The following is a 22,386-nucleotide window of genomic DNA, read 5'->3' as shown; positions in this document are numbered from 1 at the left end:
CAATGACACAGTTTTTAACTTAATTCCTACCTCTTTTGTTATCAACAGGCTTGACCCTAGGCATCTGCTCTATCCTTCAATACCTTGTTTCTTCCTTTTGTAAATTGGGGTTTATCCTAGAGGTGGCAGGGCTTGGGTTGGGGGGAGGAGGGACTGCCCTTGCATGAATGAACCTCTGTCCATGGTTCTGACGACTTGTTTCTTTTAAGTTGACCAGCCTTCTAAAACCCTAACAGTGCTACCTCTCATCTGGCTTTTCCTAGGAGAGTTGTGTTATTCTCTGTTTTGGTATTTGATCTTAAAGGAAAGCTTGAACTTTTTCCACATTCAATGAATAAGTATCCATATGAATGCAGTGACTCATACCAATAATCCCAGCTACTGAGGAGGTAGGGATAGAAGGGATGAGATTTGGGTTTTGAGCAAGAATAGTTAGCAAGACCCTATTTAATATGTGGCGGTTCATATCGGTCATCTCTGTTACTTCACAGGTGGAGGTAGGAGGATTGTGGGTCATGTCTGCCTGGGCAAAAGTGAGACCTAATGCAATAAGGCCTGAAGCATGGCTTAAGTATTAGTGCACTTTTCAGTTTAAACCCCAGCACTGAAAAAAGAAAAGAAAAAAAAATCCAAACATAACTTTATTCACATCGCTGACATAACAAAATCTAGTATTGTTTCCAACAGTTTAAAGCACTTTTGTCCTCAAGAATGGAGGATGTTAGATACTGCTTCCTGACAAAACTATATTTAGAGTAACAGTAGTAACATGCAATGGTTTTTGTAATAATTGCCATGTAAATTCATAGCTCCATGTCTGACTAAGGAAGAAAGTGGTTATTATGGCAGGGAAGTATTTGTAAACACCATACATATCTGGGTACAAATATGTACTGTTCTTTTCTTCTCTTTTCTTTTCTTATTTTTTTCTTTTCTTTTCCTTCTGCCTGCCAGAAGGCCTAGGCACAATCCCTGAGCTTTTCTGCTCTAGGCTAGTCTTCTACCAATTTAAGACACAGCTCTATTTATGTTTTTTTTCTGATGATTAAGTAGAGATAAGACTCTCACAGACTTTCCTGCTTAGGCTGGCTTTGAACTGTGATCCTCCAGCACCTGGTTCTGATTACTTTCTAAATCAAGTTAAAGCTGTCTCTCTGTTGCTATAACTGGATACTACAGAATAGGTAATCTATAGAGAATAGTTTGTTCAAATAAGTTTTGGGGGCTGAGATAGTCAAAGTCAAGGGCTCTGTGTCTGATGGAGGTTTTCTCACTGCTAGGCATGTATAAAAGACAGAATCAGACTATCTTTTATCACAGACTCAATTTTGAGATAGCTATAAACCCATTCATTTATAAATACACTAATCTATTCAAGGCAGGTGGTCCCTGGTAACCTAATCAACTTAAAAATATAGCACTGGGATTTGAATTTCCCGGGCAGATGCCCTACCACTGGAGCCATGCCTCCAGCCCTCCTTTATATTTGCATTATTTTTTTCAAATAGGGTCCTCACTTTTTGCCCAGGCTGGTGTAGACCTCTGTCTTCCTATTTCCCTTTCCTCTATAGCTGGATGACAGCACCTGTCAACATGCTTAGCTTTCTATTGGTTGCTGTGTTGATATCATGAGTTTTTCCCCCCTCTTGGTTGCCTTTGAACTACCATTCTATTGATTTCAACTGCCGAAATAGCTAGGATTATAGGCATGAGTCCCCATATGTGGCTCCCTCTTCAAGTTCTTGCTTAGTTTCACTTCCTCATACATCATAACAGGGTTTAAATTTCAACCTGAGTTTTGGTGAAGATATTCAAACCATAGAAACATCTTGCTCCGGGCCTCTATTTTTTCAACAAATATTATTCATGGTGGGGGAGGGGGGGCCTGAGCAGGTAGAATAATCCCTTTCTGCCATGAAAAAGTTTTAGAGACCTCACAGAGGAGTCTGTCTGGCCTCTGGCTTACACTTGTCATCTACTGGTGAAAAGCTCAAGCACTCAGAAGAGCCTCTCATTCCCTCCATCTATGCTGAGATTTGCAGCATTTGTAGAACCTGGAAGCCCCAGTTCTTCTTGGTTATTACTAAGCTACTTTTAAATATCCTCAAGGAAGCAAGGACACTATTACTTGAGAGTCCATGAAACCTTCCAACTACTATTCTCTTCCCATGCTCATTTCCTTTTCCTGGAAGCAGAAGGTAGAAAAGATTGCTTCAGCCTCTACTCTTCCAAACACCAGCCAATCTCTTTGTAAAAGTCCATCACTTTGCCTTTCTGCTCCATTATCATTATTATTTTTGACCAGTATACATCATCTTGCCACAGGAGTTTGGAATCCCTTTTGCCACATTTTTATGTTAAGAGTAATAAACAGCCTCAGACTTCACCAAATAAGAATCTAAGCCCTCAGAGCAGAAATTAGCTTGTACTCATTGAGAAATAAAATTCTGATTCTCTTTAAGACAGCACAGTGGTTGGGGAGATGAGAGAGAACTATGAAAGAAGGGGTGACCGTGGTCAAGATGCATTGTGCTCATAAACTGACATACTGTATGGAAACCTCTTTGTAGAACTTTGTAAAGATAAAATAAACAAAGCAAAAACCAAAGCAGTTTGACTTCACTGCTACCCTCTGGGAAATATCCTCTGTGCAATTGTCCTTCTCTGAGAACTTGCCAAACTTATCCATGAGCCATTTCACCTGACTACACTATGAACTAAAGACAGAGTGATCTTCTCAAGGATGGAAATAGGTTTGCTTGACAATTTCTTCAAGTACGTCACCAGTGCTACAACTCTGTGGCCTATGTGTAAAGCATTTGACCTTCTCACCAATGTGTTTCAATCTGTTTTCTTACTCAGCAGGAACTTGCTGAAAACAGACACTAGTTGCTGGCTGGGATCACAGCTCTGTGAATTATTTCTAACAAGTATGCAATTTTTGTAAAAGGGGTTAAGCAAGGTCAGCATGATGGACATTCGTCTTATAGCTTCTGGGGTTAATAGGCATTTCATTTACTCCAAACAGGAAAAAGAGAGAAGGGGGTAAAAAGCTATGATCTACAGCCCAGAGAAGACCTGTTATTGGTTATCTCCATAAATGTTTTCAAATTTTCCATCAATAAAGGGCATGGCTAATAAAATTAAATGCAAACTTAGCTGCAACCACATTATAGGTTTATTCCTATTATGTATGTATGTATGTATGTATGTATGTATGTATGTATGTATGTATTCTTTAGTTGTAAAGGGTGTTTCAGATTCATTGTATCAATTTATGTGTGTAATGTATCTTGACTATTTCTAGTATAATTAAATGTATCTTGGAAGTGGCCAGAGTGTTCATGCATCCAAGAAATTTACATCACCTGTGGAAAATTTCAGTACTAGTGTTAAACACTTATCTCAACCTTGATGTACAAATAGATTATTGTCAGGCTTCTTTATTTATGGGTTTTGCATACATGGATTCAACTGACTGAAGGTCCAATTCACAATATAAGTCATAGAAAACTAGGCAGTTGGGGAAAAACTACTATTGTGTTCATGGAAAATGAGAACTGCTACAGGAAAGGAAAATAATTCTTAGAACATTGTGCAAGCCCAGTAATCTACGGTTTTACATCATCATCTAAATCTAAATGCTCAATGCCACTAGTATTTAATCAAATCACCATGTAGCTGTTGGAAGAATGCACTTCAGGGGGGTCAGGGGAATGAGAAAGAGCTGACCCTTTGTTTTTTCATAGTGGAATAGTGGCATAATTCTGACCACCAAAGCCAACCAATAAACAGACAAACAAGATTAATATATTATTTAAAGAAAAGACTCAATCACAAACAATCAGAGAAAAGAGCAGAAAGGACTTCTCAGAAGGAGGACAAAAGATTGCCTTCTACTATAATTTCTCTTTTAATGGTGAGTATAATTAAATAATAACAATAATAATAAAGGCAAATAACTGGCTAGTAATAACAAGATACTAAAAGTCTAAAAAGAACAAACCTTCAGTTCAAGAGATGGATTAAGGAGAAGACTGATGTACACAGACCTGATGCATGTCTAGTCATCTGAAAGCATAACACACACAACTACATACAGAACAACATATTTGATCATGATAATGAATGCTATGTTCCTGCCTTATGTACTTATTGCACTATTTTTCGTTTTAGTATTTTAGAAGGAACTTCTACTTTGTAAGTTACTGTAAAACAGTGTACTGTGTTCCACTGGCAGCAGCCTCAAACATCTCTGTGGACTGTGCCCCTTGATTATATGAGAGGCTCTGTGGAGTAACTGCCCTATTCTACATTGGCTTGGACAAGTACAGTCTAGGATACTTGAAAAGTGACTATGTTAGCTAAGTTGCTTAACAATGCATTTCTCAGCACGTGTCCCCATTGTTCACTGAGGCATGACTGTGTTAGCATTTTTTCCTCACAGCCATACTCTGCACTCATTATGAAAGCTGAGGTATACAGAATTAGAGAAGTGGCTTGAGGTCACCCTGCTGGTAAGTGGCACACTTGAGATTTGAACCTAGTCTTCAGAGCTCACATTCTGAATTGCTGTACACACACACACACACACACACACACACACACACACACACACACAGAGAGAGACAGAGACAGAGACAGAGAGAGACAGAGACAGAGACAGAGACAGAGAGACAGAGACAGAGAGAGAGAGACAGAGAGAGAGAGACAGAGAGAGAGAGAGAAATTCAAGTCTTATATGAAATAACAAGAACTTTCTCTTTGAAAACCAGTCTCTCCTATACCACAAATGAGTCACCTAAAAGCAGAATGAACTGGCAAATTGATGGAACTATATTATTGTTTATTGATTTTATTTTCTACCTCTTCCAAATATGGCATATACAAGCTGAAAACTTTAAAATAGTCCCAAAGAAAGTAGGTAAATACATGTGCCCAGTGACAAACTTAAAAAACTTACCATGTGTTGAAATAAACCCCAAATATGAACTTGCAAATAGCCAAGACAAAGAAAGAACTGCAAGTCATCACAAAACCCTCATAAATAGGAAAATATATTGGCCAGCTTAGCATGTCTATAATGAAATACATGAAATAGCTCACTTATGAAAATAAAAGGTTTATTTGACTTGGAGTCACATTTTATATAGAGATTTCAATGTTCAAGGTCAGATGGGATTGGCTTGACCTCCAGTGAGGATAGGGTGAGTGGTCACTCTTCATGGCAGAACTGTGGGGAGAAGCAGTCACTTGCTCAACAGGAGCACAGAGAAGGCCTGAGGGGCCATGCTTGGTCCTTATAACAATCCTCTCCAGAATATTCTGAGTCTTAAGTGAATTCCAGTGACTTAAGAATCTCCTATGAGGCTTCACTTCCCAAAGGTCCTACCACTTCCCAATAGCACCACCCCAGGGACCAAGAGTTAGTCACAAATGATCCTTGAGGGACACTCAGACCACATCCAAACCCTAGCAGGGAGTTGGTTGACTGCTTAGGTGATGTACAAGGGCACAACAGAGTCAGACTAGCCAGAACATCATGCAATTACATATGGTCTTACTGTGATTTTGAAGGAAGCTATCATTTCCAACATTAGGAATGTCAATAAAAAAACCTTCCCATAGCCCCTAGGTCTGCTTGAGTACTATTTGTACTCAGATTGACATAAAGGAATCATCCTCCATTGATAGAAAAGATGATTTTCTCACAATGGTAATATGGTGAGATTGTCATCTTGTTCTCACTAGCAGCCATCATATCCCTCTTTTTAAAAATTTTATTTATTTTTTATTGTCCAGGTAATGTGTAGAAGGGGTTACAGTTACATTCGCCAGATAGTAGGTGCATTACTTCTCATGCAATGATACCTCCTCTCATGTTATTGTCCCTATTTCCTCCCCACCCCCTCCCAATCATCTTGTTTTTCCCCCTTCCCTTTCCTATATCAAATAAACAAATAAATGTATATACAATATACCAGGTTCTTATCCCACTTTGTTACAATCAAGCTTTGTGAAGGAGTTGTCCACACTTACTAGCCCTACTTCTGGTCTCCTACTCAGTATTCCAGTGAGACTGCTCCTGAAAGAGTAACTAAAGACCTTCTAGCTATTACGTAAGCCTGCCTCAGTTCTTGTCTTACTTATGGTCTCTTTGCAGCAAGGCATTTGTCCATCCTTTGGAAATGCTGTGTTGGCTTCCATGATTGTGTAGTGCCAGGGCTTTCCTTCTTAGGCTCTCTCAGGTCTCCTGAAGTTTTAATCTCCTGTGTGAAAACCTGGTGCCATTGAGCTCTGCCAGGAGAGGAGAGATCTATTTGTTCAATGCAGTTCCTCTCAGTACCTAGAGAACTGCCTGGACTGTAAAGGTGATCAGTCATTGTCTTGGAAGGAATAGACAAATGTGGATTTTATTTCTATTTATTTAGGGTGAATGTCCTATAATAATTTAAAAAGGGGTTACAATGTTGGAATATATCTGAAGATATAACTTTTAAATAACAGATAGCACAGAAAAAAATGAAATAAGACCAGGATGCTGGCGGCTCACACCTATCATTCTAGCTACTCAGAAGGCTGAGATCTGAGGATTGAGGTTCAAAGGCAGCTTGGGCAACAGAATCTGTGAGACTCTAATTGACTACCAAAACAGTCAGACATGGAGCTGTGGCCTAAGTAGTAGAGTGCAAGCCTTCAGTGGAAAAAGCTAAGGAATAGCACACAGTCCCTGAGTTCAAGCCCTAGGACCAACACAAAAAGGGTGGGAGTGTGGAGAAATGAAAGAGTCATACCTGCCTTCTGGGATAATTTAGTCACTGCAATTGAGCACTAAGTTTAGTGCAGAACTTCCTGGTAGGCAAAGCACAATGGGAACTGCATCAAGTAATGTAGTTCTCCTTGCCAAATAAAAGGAAGTATGCAAATTTGGCTATGAATAGAAATATTTTCTGGTACAAAATGTCGGTAGGTGTTATAGGGTTTCCCTTATAGAGACAGAACATTAGGTAATACATTCGAGCACTGTCTTTGACTATCAGTTCTTAAAATATAGGGATGCTTCTCTGAATTATTCTTTTAAACACCTGAGTGATTCTGATAGAAGGGATAAATGTTTCAAGACACACCATGGCTGTCTTATTAGGGAGGTGGATTGGGACCTGTTGGAATAAACTCCTGGGTAGCAGATATTGGAAGCTGTGTTACAACGTGAGCTCAAACACCATGGTTTTCTTGCTTTTGCTGCAAAGTCTAAGTAAATCTCAGTGGATGCTAATGAGGGTAAGCCCTACTGATGTTTACAACATATGACAACATCCTAATTCTGCTTTTCCTCAGATGTTTAACACTGTCAGTTCATAAAAGTAGAGAAAATCTGTAGTTAACCATCGGGGCTCTGAGGTTTCGTGTGAGGCATTTTGGAGAGAGCAGAGAGAATGGTGAGAACCAACAACACACACAGTGGAGAAGATAAAGGGTGCATCTCCCCAACCCAGTAGAGGAGAACTCATGTTCACTTTTTTCAAACTGGAAGGTCTCAAAGGTTGGTTAGTGGCCTCGATGGCACAATGAGATGAGAGCTGGATGAGTTGGGTGAGGGCAACATGCGAACAGCTAGCTGGATATGTGGTAAGAGGAGCATACATCTGCCCTGCTGAGGCACCTGCGGGCAAACTAAAAGAAGCAGAGATGTTGCTGGATTTCTGGGAATCCAGGAAACATAGAAAAGTGCTGGAATTTTCGTGCATGGACTCTTATTTGAGCTCCATGGGTGACAGAAGTTGGTGAGGAAGAGGAGATAGGAGTCTTGGAAGAAGTAGAATACTACTCACCTTCCTATGCCCTTATGTTCTGTTTCCTCTAACTCCTAGAGGTAGTCATGAGGTTAAGGGAGGAAAGCAGGAGGGGGTGGTCCACCCTGCTCCCCCAGCTCCCACAGCTGTTCTGAGCCAGGAGCAAGGAAAAGCCTCAGCTTAAAACCCAGTTCAGTGCTGGGCACTGATGGCTCACACTTTTCATCATAGCAATGTAGGAGGCTGACATTTGAGGACTAAAGTTTGAAGCCAGCATGGGCTGACAAGTCTGAGAGACTTCTATGTCCATTTAACCAGCAAAAAGCTGGAACTAGAGACATGTTGCAGATGGCAGAACACCAGCTTGACAGATTGAGGCCTTGAATTCAAGCTCCAGTACCGGCACAAATACCAAAAATAAACCAAAACAGAACAGAACAAATCTAGTTCCGAGTGTTTATTTTCCACAGGTCAGGCTTTTCATTTTAGAGAGCTGGGTTTATTTTTGTTTTTGTTTTGTGTGCGACATGAAGGGCTTAGACTTAGGGTGTGGTGTTCTCACTTGGCTTTTTCATCGAAGGCTGGCACACACTTTCTTTCAGGATGGAAACTGTCTTTTTTACTTCAATGACCAGACTCATTTTTAGTTCAAAGGGTCACAAGCTTTGCTGGGAGAGGAGAGGGTTCTGGGCCAGGAAGAGTCCACAGTGCATATTCAAAGGACCCAGAAAACCCAAAGAACACTTGTGTAATCTGACAACCTAGCAGGCTCATGAATGAGGCTCAGCTAGTCACTGCCCTGGAGCTGGCATGCTGAGGGCAGAGCAGAGTCTACTGAGGGCAACCTTGGGTGCAGAGCACCTGCAGCAAGCAGCCTGTGCCAGGAAGCCAAGCTTATTCTCTGGCACCTGGGAGTCTAGACAGGTTTTTGGTATCAGCAAGCACAGTCATCTGAAAAAGCCCATGGGTCTGATCCAGGTAGAAGGGCCCTACAGAGGTGAATGAGCAGTACTCCTTCCTCAGGTCCCAACACCAGACCTCCAGGCTAGAGAGCTTGGTAATGAGGTCCCGGTGCTCCAGGCTGGGAGACAAAGAGAAGGTGTTTTTAGAATCTCCTGGAAAATAGAAATGAAGTAGCAGGGACAACCACTCTCAGGTAGCAACTTTGGAAGGAAGGGCCAGATCCAAGTATTGTTGATTTAATTATTATTAGAAGCTACAAGTCAAATCTTGAAAGACATTTATAGCACACCATGACTTGTTTAGCTCAGCTTCCCAGAAAAGGGGAAAAAATAGACTTGGACATTTTTCATTTTGGCAAGAAATAGATAGGGCCATGTGTCAGAACTGCTCTCTGAAGTTCCCCTATTTTAAGAATGTCCTCTGGGGTTCAGGTATATTAAAGCACTGACTGGAGCCTAAAAGCTCAGCATGGTAGGAAACAGGCTTGTTTGTAGCATTGGAGGGCTTGGGGCCAAATGGAAGCTTCTACCCACTGTGAGGTAATGCAACCAGTAAAGGAGCTGGTAAATGGTCCATGACCAGGGTGGCTGAGGGACGGCTGTGCAGACTGGGGAATGATGGGAGGATGCTGAGCAGGCATCCAGGGGAGCCCAGTGGTTCTCGATTATCCCTGGGCTTAATGTCTGGGTTGCAGATGGTTCTGCCTCACTGAGCTTTTTCCTCTGGTCTTCCACCTCCTTGGAGGGGGCAAGAGTCAGCGTGGGGCCTGCAAGAGAAATGGCACACCTTAGCTGTTGAGGGGACTCTGGTGAATCATCCATGAAAGTAGGTAAGGGCCCACAACTGCAAGGAGGCTGCTGCTGCGCTGAAATACAGGCATCTTCTCTGCTCCTGGAACCACCTAGAGACAGAGCAGCGGTGGAGTCACTGACTCCAGAGCTTCCTAGATGGGACCCGAGCGTCACACCACGATGTGCATGTGGCATAACTGGGTTTGTGCCCCGTGATGGATGAAGACAGCATTGCATAGCAGCTTATGAAAAACTGTTTAGTTTTATTAAAAAGAAAAAGAATCTGTGTACCAGTGTCACAGTTTATGAGGGTTTCTGAAGATGCAGCCAGAGATGAATTTGCCCTGTCTTACTTGCTAGTCCCCATATGTAGGCTCTCAGGCTCCCTTGGCTTTCCAAGCCACTGTCAGACCTGGCACTGATCTGGTTCCTGCTTGGGATCCACTTAGTTAGTTTCTTTTTTGTTGTTGTTATTCAAAATAATGAATTTCATTACTAAATTTCCTTACATGGATCTATTGTACTTTTATTCTCTTCACCCCTCCCCAGCATCTAGCCTCCTCTCCTGCTTTTAAAATATGAAAAAGAACATGTAGTGTTTGTCTTTTTGAGTCCTGGCCTCTTTTTGCTTTCTCCTCTTTTTTTCTTTATTGCTTAATCTGACACTCTCCAGTTTCATTCAATTGCCTACAAATATATAATTTCAGTCTTTTTTATGGCTGAATAATACTTCATTGCAGATATTTACCACTTTTTTGTTCACTCATCTTATTATGGACACCTAGGTTGATTGACTAAATTGGCTGTTGTGAACTGTGCCACAGTAAACATGAGTGTGCAAGTCTCTCTTATATTCCTTCAGATGTATACTCTGACAGTAGACTTCCAGGCTCACGGGATAGTTCTATTTTTAGGTTCCTGAGGAACCTGAATACTGCTTGCTATGATGGCTGAACAAATTTGCATTTCTTGGGGTCCATTTCATGATTCCTTTTCTATTCTTGATAGATGGAAATCAGCAATATCATCAGATAACTATCCCTTCCAGATAACTCTTGATCCAGCCCAGACTTCTCAGAACTGCCTTTCCCATCAAAGGGGAGGGAAGGTTGGCGGCTCCATCTGAGGTACTGCCTGGTCCTGTGGAGAGACAGTGTAGGATATCTCTACAGGACCAAGGACATGGGGTTCCAAAGTCTTGGGAAAACAGCGTTTTAAAAACAAAAAACAGTCCAATATTAACATCTCACACCTGTGATCCCAGCTACTTAGAAGGCTGGGATCTGTGGATCAATGCCAAATCTGGGGAAGGAAAGTCCACAAGACTCTTCATTAACTACCAAAGAGCCAGAAATGGAGTTTTGTCTCAAAGTGGTAGAGAACTAGCTGTGAACACAAAAGCTCAGAGACAATGAATGCCCAGGCCCTGAGTTTAAGCCCCACTCCCAACCCAGATTACCACCACCCCCTCCTCCCCAACCCCACACACAAAACAAACACACAGAAAAGATGGCTCTGGGTTTTGGGCTACTGTCCCTGCTCAGATACATCTCCCTCTTTTGAAGACTCAATCCTGAGGTTTGCCGTGACTCACATGTAAAATGTACAGGTTTTAATTATCCCCTCTAAATGTTGTAGCAGTTTCTCCTGGGAAGGCAGGAAGCTGGAATTCATTCCAAAAACTCTGGAAAAGGAAACTAATCTCCCTGTGATCCCTGTGTATTTCTCACGTACACAGGCGTTTTACTGAAGTGTAGAACATTTGGTTACACCTTCTGGGTAAGTCTGTGCAGAGCCTTACAATAGCAGGAGAACATGGCTCATGGGGACAGAGCAAAGGGTGCAAGGCCTTGTCCATTTCTTCACAGACAGGAGCTGTGAGCATAGGGTGAGTGCCAGCCTCTCCTGCTCAAATGTTCTCAATTTAGCCTCTGCCAGCGTGAGTTCCTTGGTGTGAATGTGCAAATTCTTGCTCCAAACTGGCTAGACCTACATTTTGTAAATATCACTTCTTGAAATCCTGTTTTATTTGAGAAACCACATTTTGCCAGCATTACTGAGCCTGGCTGGGAACACACGACACCTTCTGATTCCTGCAGGCAGAAGCTGTGGAGGAAGACCTGTCTGTACAGCGGACGGGTCTCTCACCTAGGAGCCTAAGTTTAGGACGTCACTCTATAAATGAAATCAAAATCTTGGAAAAGGAGACTCAGATGCAGCACTTGGAGACTCAGATTCAGTTGCTTGGTTCCCTCTTCTCCTGTATGGCATTTGAAGTAACAATGAATGGAACAGAACATTCAGATTCATTAAGATTCTTGCTTGCTTTAGAACAACAATAGTATAACATGGGTTCAATGTGGCAGAACTGAAAGTGTAACACATATTTAAAAAACAGAATACACACACACACACATACATCTTAGGATAGGAATCCTGGATTTACCCACTTAAAAAGTTATGTCATAATCTCCAAGTATCATTGATCAGGCAAAGTCAATATCAGATAAACCTCACATTCATAATTCTAAGGTAAGAGATAGTTATTACCTTAAAATAAAAGAAATTCCCTTCTTTTGCAATCACTAGATGTATCATTTACTTGTAATAGAAGTGGTAAGCTGCCAGTGAAACAGCCTCTAGGTATTTATTAACCTAAGAAAGCACAGAGCACTGTGCTGCATATCATCTTCAATCAGATACTCCACAACTATATATAACTATATATAACTGTCTTGCTGTGTCATTTAATAAAATATAGTTTTCTTAAGAGACATAAGACTTGGTAAAACTGTGTGCTGTTGCTATGGTAGGCAATGGATAACAAAGCAGATGAGTTACGTGTTTGGTAAAACTGGAGTGAAAGTTCAAAAAGGAGGTCTGATAATCTGTCAGGAATTGACTCACTAGGGGCTCTAGGGCTCTGGGATAGAAAATTGTACATTAACTCAAGGGACTACTTCCTCTGAGAAGAGACACCACTTTTTTCCCTTATGTTTAACTATTCAGAGGCCGCTGCAGTCATGATCCAAGGGGATCCTCTTGAGTCTAGCTGCCCGGAGACCTCGGTATTATTCATATGATGTTGGTCTGGTAGGCATGCAGGATGCAAGAGTATGAGGAAGGTCATGGAGGCTTCCACCCAGAAGTCAAAGGACAGCTTTGAAGGCCACCTGGAGATGATGGAGATGTTGGGAACATCTGCCAAGCAAAGCTGCAGGCAACAGATGGAGTCAGCCCCCTAGGGACGCCATGTGAGCTTCAAATAGCAAGGGCAGAAGGGCTTGGCTCTCCAAGCCCATTGGAGCTCAGGACTCAACACCATGTGTTCTGGGTGTTAGAGGTGGAGCTGTAGGATTTACCATTTCTGTCTTGCTTTGATATGTTCCCTCTTCACTATCCTCCTATTTCTTTTGTTTGTTTTGGAAAAAGGGATATGTACAAGGTACCACAGTATAGACTTTTCTTTTTTTATTTTAATGGGGTTTGCAGCTCAGAGTTTGCACAGTCTCTTTAGGAGGAATGAGAAAATCTAAACTTGGTCAAAGGTCCAAGATGGACTGGTAAGCCTGGGAGTTAGAAGACAGGACACAGAAACTTGACCATTCTGGATTTGAAATGAACCAGAACTCCATATCCCAAATGAGTCCTAAAGCAGAATATACAACACTTGCAGAAAAGTACTTACTGTTGCTGCTGATAGTAGGGACACTTAACCTTGAGGCCAATGACCTCTGAGCTTTCACTTGATCAAGTGGTGGAACGTTAGGTGCTGCATCTAGAATAACAAAAGGGTGGCAGGCCTCCCTACATCCCCCTCGCTGGTGTCCTTTCACCTCTCTCATTAGGATAAGGCCTAGGTAGAAGTTTGGGAACTGGAAATAGAACATTTAGGACTAAATGGTTGTGAAGATGCAACCTAAGGCTGGGCACCAATGGCTCATACCTGTAACTCTGGCTACTCAGGAGGCTGAAGCCTGAGGATTGCAGTTCAAAGCCATCCCAGGCAGAAAAGTCCAGGAGATGCTAACCTTCAATTAATCACCAGAAAACTGGAAATGGTGCTCTGGCTCAAAGTGGCAGAAAAGCTCAAGGACAGGGCCCAGGCCCTGAGTTCTAGCCCCACAACAGACACAAAAAAAGGCAGCCTAGAAAGGTTTTGTCTTGGTTACTTGCACACATCTCTTCATTAATTTAGTTATAAGACACATCCTTAAAACCATAAATGTAAAATATTTTTAAAGTATTTCTGTTATTTTTCTGGTTTTAGTAGTCTTGATTCCAGGCAAACAAGAATTTGAGCAATAGCTTCCTTCCATCCTTTCTTCCTTTTCTTTCTCTCCCTCCCAGCCCTTCCTTTCTTTTTTTCTGAAGAATTGCTGGACTTCAGTAACCAGACCACTTCATTTCCTTTATCCTTAGCTTCTGGGTAGTCTCTGGCTGTAAATTTCATCTCTGATGGCCAGAAACCCTTATCTGTAATATTCTAAAGCCCCTCTTAGCTGAAAGGTAGCATGCGAAGGGAAGAAAGTAAGGGTAGAAATCAAAGGTTCAACATTAGCCTGTAGTCAAGATGGCTATATCTGAGCTCTTAGACAAGAAGTAAGAAGTTGGGGCCGGGAGTTTGGCCTAGTGGTTAAAGTGCTTGCCTAGCATGCACAAAGACCTGGGTTCGATTCCTCGGTACCACATACATACAAAAAAAAGCCGGAAATGGTGCTGAGGCTCAAGTGGTAGAGCTCTAGCCTTGAGAAAGTCTAAGGACAGTGCTCAGGCCCTGAGCTTAAGCCCAGGACTGGCAAAAAAAAAAAAAAAAAAAGAAGTGAGAAGTTGCTAGTTCTTTTGTTGTTGTTTGTTGTGGGCTTTTTTGGTGCATGTCCTGGGTCTTGAACTCAGGGTCCATGTGCTGTCCCTGAGCTTTTGTACTCAAGACTAGTGCTCTACCACTTGAGCCACAGTTTCACTTCCAGATTTTTGGTGGTTACGTGAAGGTAAAAGTTTCATACACTTTTCTGTCCAGGTTGACTGAACCATGATCCTCAGCTCTCAGCCTCCTGAGGAGCTAAGATTACAGTCACAGGCCTGTAGCAAAGGTGCTAATTCTTAAACTTTGTGAAATCCTGTGTCCATTTGGAAATTTGAAAAGGGCTACAATTTAGAATGCTTCCTCGGGAGAGGGAGGGGTTGGGAATGCACTTGCATAGCTTAGAAGGTTCACAGAAATACTTAAATTATATTACCATTGGCTTAGAGTCCCAAACAGTCATTGTGGTTTCTTAATGTTTTATGAGAGAACATTATCAGGCTTTACGGATGTTCTCCAGGACCAGGCCTGCTCAGGGCCTCAACTAGATATCACAGTAGGCAGACTCCGTTGTGACTTCTCTGTTCTGGGGGAGGTGAGCAGCATCTCAAGATTACATCCACCAGACGAAGACAGCTAGATTCACCAAGGCTCAGATAAAACCCAAAGGACCAAAAATTACTCAGGCTTGAAGACAGGGAAATGAAAATGCATAAGCCATGAGAACACATGAGGCCAACGACTCATACTTACAAATCGAATTTCTGATTTGATGTCTCCACAGAGAGGAGAGGGCTTTTCTCTGTTATGAGAGCAAAAGATGATTGCCTAGTTGATGGGGGCCAGGAGGTGGGGTTTCCTGAGGTTCCTTGGCTCAAATATGGGAAAGAAAACCTGAGGAAAATGGGGTGTGGCATGCGAAGCAGCCACAATTGCATCAGCTGTATTTTACTGCAAGTGCAAGTCTCTTGGAGCGGCCTTCATTGGTGCTTTTAGCTTTACTAGCTTCATACAGACCTGGAACTTCTACAGCAATTGTTCAGTTTTGTAGCACTGCTGTTCCCTTAAATCAGCAGCCCTCCTCCCCAGCTGCACGTTAGAGTCTTCTGGAGACCCTACCAAAAGGGCCTCCTGCCCCCTGCCCGTGACTGGCCTGGAGTGGGACTGAGAATCCTTGGCTGTGACCTCCTCTGTGCCCAGGCCAAGACCACCTGCCAAAGGACTACTGGAAACCAGTAGGGATCCAAGGGCTCTGTGGAGGGCTTAGCTATTTTAAAAGAAAGAAGAAGAAAGCCAAAGCACTGTTCTTTTCTCAGAGCATATTTTTTTATTATGCGCCAGTAGTTGCACAAAGGGATTTGAATTCAACATATTCATTTGTGAGTACAATGTAATTTGATCAATGTCACCTCTTTCATCAAGCTCCCCATCCCTCTCAACCCATCCATCCCCTGAATTTGCTTGTTCCATGTGCCCATATCTATGTTGAATATCATGACTGCATTTCCCCCACCTTCCTCTCTCTATTTGTCTTCTCCCCTCCCTTCCCTTGACCTCTCCCTCCGATACAAGTTCCAGCTACCTGGTATTCATTTTGTTAAATTGCACTTTGTTAAATTGCAAGTTTGTTATTCTAAGGTATTACACCATTGGGACTTCCCCTGCATAGGCCATACTTTAGTTAATATGTTTGTGTAAATATGCACATGACCCTCAATATGTCTACATACACATTTTTTAAATTTTATTTTATATCAGAGTGCTGTATAGAGGGGTTTCAGTTACATTCATAAGGGAGTGAGCACATTACTTCTTGAACATTGTTCCCCCTTCCCATGTTTTTCTCCCACTTTCCCTCCCTCCATGCCCTCCCAAGTTGTAGAGTACATTTCCAACATAGTGTCTTGTGAATATCCCAGTTACATACACATTTATAATTTAGATCTACTTCTAAATATAAAGAAAATCTATGTCCTTTATCTCTCTGAGCTTGATTTCACTTAACATAATTTTTTTCGAGATCCATTCATTTCCATGCAAATGAAATCATATCATTCTTCCTGATGGATGCGCAAAATGTATGTATGTGTGCATAAAACATATTTTTGGTCCATTTGCCCATTGAAGGGCATTTCAGCTGTTCCCATAACTTGGCTATGGTGAATAGTGCAGCAATGAACATGGGTGTGAAAGTGCCTTCATATAATGTATCCTGACCTGTAATCTTTTAGATAAACTGGTATAAACACTGTGGAGGGCAGTTTAGAGATTACCCAAAACACTAAACAAAGAACTACCCTATAATTCAGCAATACCACTCTTGGCTATTGGTCCAAAAGCATTGTTGTTGCAACCAACATGACACTTGCAAGGTAGGAAAACTATTGTCAAAGGAGGCTAGATAGAAAAATAGGCCTGACATTGTTCTACTTTAGTCATTAACAGTCTGATCAGTTGCAGTAATGGGACTAAATTTCTGGTCAGTCCTTAAAGAGGTGTTTCCAGAGAGAATTAAATCAAGAATGAATTGAATAGTATTCCAATTAGAAATAAAAAATAGAAATAAAAATTTTCTGCTTTATCTTAAGCGGAGATAAACAAGACTGGAAATCCTGAGATCAGACTCTAGCTGCTGACCACACAAAGGCTGTGTCATCAGCTGGTCACTGAGCTTGGCAATAAAACCTAGCCATTTTGTACTCTCTCCCCTCCGCACCCCTGTCAGTCATAAGGATTGAACTCCAAGTCAGAGTGCTGGCCCTAAGCTCTTTTGCTCAAGGTTAGCACTCTACCACTTTGAGCCACAGCTTCACTTCTGGTTTTCTGGTACTTAATTGGAGATAAGAGTCTCCTGTACTTTCTTGCCTGGACTGGCTTTCAACTCGGATCCTTGGATTTCAGCCTCTTGAGTAGCTAAGGTTATAGGTATGAGCCCCAGGCCCCCGGTTATTCCCAGCTAGGTTATTGTTTTTCCAAGGCATGGGGAGAGCAAAGGGTAACAAACAGGATTCAAGAATAATCAATTCATTTAGAAGGAGGTCTTAGAAAACACTGGAAGGAGACAAGGAAGGGAAGAACGCCAATAAAGGGTGATTTGCTATCAAGGTTTGCATCTGAGGGTGGCTGGGTTAATGCCTCTGTGTTGTTACCATAAGACAAAAGGGAGCGGAGTGTTTATCCACCAAATCTCTATGCAGCATGGCTGGAGGGAAGGCTGCCTCCAGGACATTAGTTCTCTCTTTTGGCTAATGTATACCCCCAGCCAGAGAAAGGCTCAGAGAGATCCACAGGTATGTGGAAAGAGCAGCCTATGGCATGTAGAAGTGAGAGTGGAGAGAATACAGGCAGAGCCCCAACTGTACCCACCACACAGGATGGGTCTGTCCAGCTGTCCATCTGTCCTTTCACCCTTCCATCTTCCCATCCACCTATCCATCCATCCATCAGAATAAAGGCTGGCCTCCCACATATCTAAACTCTTACAGATTCTTCTACAATGCCCTTCCCCAGAATGGCCAAGTGTTCAGATTACGTCTACATTTCTCTTTACCTGCCCATGAGTCTTCCCAGTCTTGAAATCGGGAGGTAACATTTGCCCTGATTCTCCAAGGATTCCTTGTCAAGCCTCAATTAATTACGAAGGGCAGGCAGGATTACACTGGTTCTGGTCTGTCAGAGGCAAAGGGAGAAATCACTTCACCAACCTCAAGATGACAATTACCCATGTCCCAGGTAGAGGGAGGGAAAATTTTTGCCATTACTAACTATTACCCCTGTCACCATAGCCCTTTGCTGTGCCTCCCCTACCGAACCCAAGCATGGACTCTTTAACAACAATCCCAGTCTCATTTCTAATCATCAAAGCTGTGAGAAGCCAGAGTTGAGAAAGAATGCATAGTACTGTGCTGGTCCAACTGGTATTGAACTTTGCGACCTCAAGAACTGTGGGAATCAATTTCTGTTTATCCTAAGTCACCTAGGCTGTGGCTTTCTGTTACAGTGCTACCATTTGCATGTGATTTGTTCCCTGATGGCTCATGTGCTAGAAGCTTAACGAAGCACTTGTAAGAGACGGGACCTAGGGGAAGATGGTGAGATCATTGAAGGAACTGCCTTTGAAAGAGATTTATGTGACTCCACTTACTTTTCATCAGAGTGTAATGTTACAAAGTGAACTCTTGCTCCCTCTCTTGTGACAGGTTCTTTTCCCTTTTTCTACCATGTTGTAGCCAGGGGCGTGTAACACATTGTTTGGAACTTCCAGGCAAAAGAGTTGTAAGCCACATAAACCTCTCTTCTTTATGAAGTACACAGCCTCTGGTGTTTTCTCAGCACCAGAAAGTGGAGACCAGCATAAAATGGCCTACAGCATAGGACCACGGCAAGACAAAGGAAGTGGTGATCTTGGATAGGCAAGTGAGATGTAATGAAATAGGTTCACCCCATCCTTGGCCTCTCCTTAGGTTGGTCAGAGTTTGAGGCAAAAGAGGGGTCAGGAAAGGATGTGATAGAGGAAGAGGGCTGACACCATCTGATACCTAGAAGGAAGATTCTGTCTCGATTGCCATAGTTCTGGGAGGGTTGTCGGTCAGTTCATTCAACAAAGTGCTTGTTCTGTGTGCATTCACGTAGAACCCTTGGCTTCTGCCAGCACTGTGGTGTTGGGGGCAAAGAGGGCATCCCAAGCCATCATGTTATCTCATTTTCTTAACTCCAGATTACCAGAGAAGCTTTAACTGAAGTCCTAGTGCTCCCGTAATGACTTTCAATAAAGACATACATTAAATAGTTTATATTTCTGCTTGAGTTACGGTTTTTAGAGGCAGAATTAATACAGCCTTGGAGTCTTACCCAGGTCTGGCAGACTTTGGAAATTACTTTTATGGTCTATTCTGATTACAGAAATAATTCACCTCATAAAAATGCAAGCCAAACAGAGATAAAGAAGACTGTAGGAGTCTCTCATGGTCAGGGGGAGGGCTCGGACCAACACAGAGCCGGGAATGTCATTGTGCAAGCCACTTGGCAACAGGTCCATGCAGTTCTGCACGTTTGCCAGGAGAACTGATGGCCAAATGGCGCCATCAAACTGGCCTCCTCCACTGACTCAGGATGCCTGGGAGTCCCCAGGGGGAGGCAGCCAGTCCCTGCCTGCCCATTATACACAGCTCTGAACCTCAGTTCACAGACCACCATTGAGTGCCAAGCACTGAAAAAGCAGACGAGAGCCCAGGGTGCATGTGGGGAGTGGTTGCGATTGTGGAGTGCTACCCAACTGAAACAAGCACTCTCCAATGCACACTTATCACCAGCAACAACCACCCTGTGAGAAAAGAGCCGTGAGAGCCTGAAAGAAGCTGGAATGAAGGAACTGAATTTGTCCTGAACTTAGGGTTGAGGAAGAATTCCCTGGGGAAATAATGCTGATGTCTAGAAGAAGAGGTGGATGGATAGCCAGATCAGCCACATTAAGGAAAGCTAAGGATCCTATGTTTTGGCTAAAGTATTGGCAGCTCCTGCTGCCTTGGGCTGTTCAAGCTCCCATTTGCTTTGTACCAAGTAGTAAACTAAACTAAATTTATGTCAACAACAGGATCCCTGCTGCCTCCCCAGTTTTAAAGAAGCGAAACAAGCACTTTTTCTCTAGGTCTCTGTAACCTGCCAGAGTACTGCAATTTCCATGAGATGCCTCTCATCCCAGTCTTTGGTTTTTGCTATGTAAAGATCAATTAGCTGCCAATCTTTCTGTATTTGCCTTCCAACAACCGGAAGCTGTGGGCTGAGAGGGTGGGGGTGAGCAGTGGGAGAAGGAGAGAAGTGGGGCAGAAAGGCTGTGGGCAGATTCTCTCCTGTTCACATACAGCTCTGACAGAGTGTGATGTCAAAGGCATCCGATCTTGTCATCTGCATTTAAGGAAACAGGTCACTGTGCTCTTCTGCATGGTCACATGTACCTAGGACAACAGTCAGGTTAGACAACGGCCAAACTGGGGTTCAGGATGAGGAGGTGGGAGTTCTCCTGGTCCTTGGCTCAGGGCATGTAGCTCCTCTGGGACAGAACAGGAGAAATGAGTTCAAGGAGCAGAGGACTGGGTATGGAGTTCCCTGGCTGTCCAGTTTGAGCTCTGGCTCCCTGAACACTGACAAACACAGAGGGGTTTCTGAGGAGACCTCCCCCCCCCCCCCCGGCAGCCTCAGTTTCTCTCCTTTCTCGGTGAGACAGCCTTCATGTCTTCTCTGAGTAGTTAAAGATCATCCTAGTCTAAAGGTAGAGTGGTAACAGAAGGAAGAAGCTGAACATTCTCTCCTGTCCACCATTCATGCTACAGGCTTTGTCATGTATTTGGGAAGCAGCATCTCCCTTCTCCTCTTTGCTTCCTGGGTGGTCACAGGAGACCAGAATTTCAGAGGTGGAACCCACCAGCAGGCAGTGCCAGGGATCCTATTTGAAACAAATTACATGACCAAAAGGTGGGTACAAGGGAGGAAGAGCAATGATGATTCCAGGGGGAAAATATATTTTTTTAAAGACCTAGTTTCAAAAAATCTCAGTCTTAATTTAGTAAATTTCAATTACAGAGGAGTTACTAAGCTGAAGCTCTTTTGCATTCTATCCTTAATTAGCACTTCATTTGTATCTGAGATCATCAATGGAGATGGTGGTGCCTACGTTCTCAGAATAAGTGACAGTTCCTAATGAGGCCTTTGTTCTTCCGGAGCCTCAGGAAGCGACTTCCTCTCTAGTGCAGAGGCACTGCGTTCCACAAGCTGAAAGTAAGCGCCTTAAATTAGAAGCGATGCCTGGGAAGAAATCAAGAGGATTTTAAACTGGCAAGAGCACTGGGAGACAGGATGGATGTAAGGGAGCCGGCTGGTTCCCAGCTGGAGAGCTAAGGTTGGTTACCCTGTAGCTTGCCACACAGGAAATAGCTCTTGGGGGCCTTTCCCTTTGCAAATCTGGTATCTGAGAGAGCTTCCTGCTTCCCTTTTCCTGTTTCCTCTTTACAAAATGCATCCAATCCAACAGTCCTGGCCACTGGGTCTTTATTGGAAAAACTGTTTTCCCAGATCATTTAATGAGAGAAAAGGGGGAGGGGAGGAAAGAAAGGATGAAAGGAAGGAAGGGGAGGGAGGGAAAGGAAGGGAAGCAAGAAGGAAGAAAAGAAAAACACCCATATGACCAAGGAGTAAGAGACAGTGAGTGAGCGGGCACATGTGTCTATGATAAGATCCATTTTGCAAAAGATTGGCTTCTTTGGGAAGAAATGGGAAATGGGCAAAATGAATAAAGAACATTCAATCTGTACTCCTAGCAAGTCAGGCTTAAGCATTGTGATTTGAAGCCAGCTGGGACAGACAAATCTGAGACTTTTATCTCTAATTAGCCACAAAAGAAAAAAAAACAAGGCAGAAGTGGAACCAGTTTTGACCAAAAAGCTAAGGAACAGCACCCAAAAGCTCTAAGTGTAAACCTCAGTACACACACACACACACACACACACACACACACACACACCTCCAACCTAAATCCTGCAATGCCCGCAGTCCTAATCATACCTTGGCCTCCCTCACCCCCTACAGAGCCTCATAAAGCACCTGTTCATCAACAGAGCTTCTCCCATCCCTGGGGTGTATTCTAAGCCCCTTCCCCCAAGAGATGCCTACTGAAACTGAAAATATACCAAACCTGTATTGACAACATTTTTCCTACACACACATACATATGATAAAATTTAATTTATAAATAATTAGGCGTGTTATATGAGATGAACAACTCATAATAAAATAGAACAGCTGTGACAACATACTGTCATAAAAGTTATTTAAAACTTAGGAACTGTTTATTTCTGAGGTCAATTGACCATGAGTAACTGAATACCCCAGAAGGCAAATCTGTCCCTTGAGTGGGGGGGGGTGACAAGAATTACTTTCATTCTTCAACAAAGGAAACTGAGGCTCAGAAAGATTATGCAACTTGTCCAAAAATCATTGAGCTGGAGGGCGACAGACTGGGGACCAAGTCTCCCAATCTTAT

This window comes from Megascapheus bottae, chromosome 7 (genome assembly GCF_031878675.1).
Source record: "Megascapheus bottae isolate mThoBot1 chromosome 7, mThoBot2.hap1, whole genome shotgun sequence".
Taxonomy (NCBI): domain Eukaryota; kingdom Metazoa; phylum Chordata; class Mammalia; order Rodentia; family Geomyidae; genus Megascapheus; species Megascapheus bottae.
The sequence above is the reverse complement of the archived record's forward strand: the minus strand, read 5'-3'. Positions refer to the sequence as shown.